A 1,045-nucleotide genomic window follows, 5' to 3' on the forward strand; every position below is an offset into this window, starting at 1 on the left:
GAAACCCAGCCTGACCGCACTCAGCAGCTGCAGGGAGAGGAAGTGCTGACCGCCTCCTCCGGGCGTCATCAGCCTGCACCATCGAGGCAGCAGCCAGCGGCCTCCCACACACCCGGCTCCGCCTGGGGTCACGCCACACGCATGTGACCTTCTCTCCTCCCCTGGTTTTCAGAATCGCTCATATCCTCCGCCGCCCCCCCCCTCTTCCTAAGCCGGTGGCACCCCCACCTTCACCCAGCAGCACCTTCACCTTCACCCAGCAGCACCCCCACCTTCACCCAGCGGCACCCCCACCTTCACCCACTGGCACCCCCACCTTCACCCAGCAGCACCCCCACCTCACCCACTGGTACCCCCACCTTCCCCCACCAGAGCTCTTCTGGGGCAGGTGTCAGGCCTGTGGCCATCGCAGTTCTACAGAACCCCGGTCGCCCCCACGCTTGCCTGAGAAGTGGGTGAAACCAGGAAATGAAGGGAAAGAAAAAAGGAAGTGGGAGATTAGAATCAGCTTTCGCATCTAGAACATGCTGATGGCCCAGCTGGCGAGATTTGGTGGTTGAGCTTTGACCTATGAACCAGGTTCGATTTCCGGTCAGGGCACAGGCCTGGGTGGCGGGCTCGATCCCCAGTGTGGGGCGTGCAGGAGGCAGCCGATCCATGGTTCTCTCTCATCATGGATGTTTCTCTCTCTCTCCCTCTCCCTTCCTCTCTGACATCAATAAAAATATATTTAGAGGGAAAAAAAGAAAAAGAAATATATTTAGAAGATGCTGGTGGGCCCGTGGACGAGGAAGGGGTTCCGTGGAAATAACCTCACAGGGAGTTGGCCCTAAATCCCTAACTGGGCAGGTCCTGGTGGCAGTGACGCCCAGGCCTGCGCTTCCTTAGCAAGAGGCGTCCCCGGGCCTCCAGCCAGCCCTGTCCCTCCATGTGCTGGGCGGACGCGCCTTTGAAATGCCCCCTACAGGCTCCTCCTTCCAAAGCGGGAGCCCAGCACCCTCCAGCCTGGGTCACCGCCTGCGCCCCCCACCTGCCTGCTGTCTCC

This window comes from Myotis davidii, unplaced genomic scaffold (assembly GCF_000327345.1).
Source record: "Myotis davidii unplaced genomic scaffold, ASM32734v1 scaffold170, whole genome shotgun sequence".
In the NCBI taxonomy this organism is placed as follows: Eukaryota; Metazoa; Chordata; class Mammalia; order Chiroptera; family Vespertilionidae; genus Myotis; species Myotis davidii.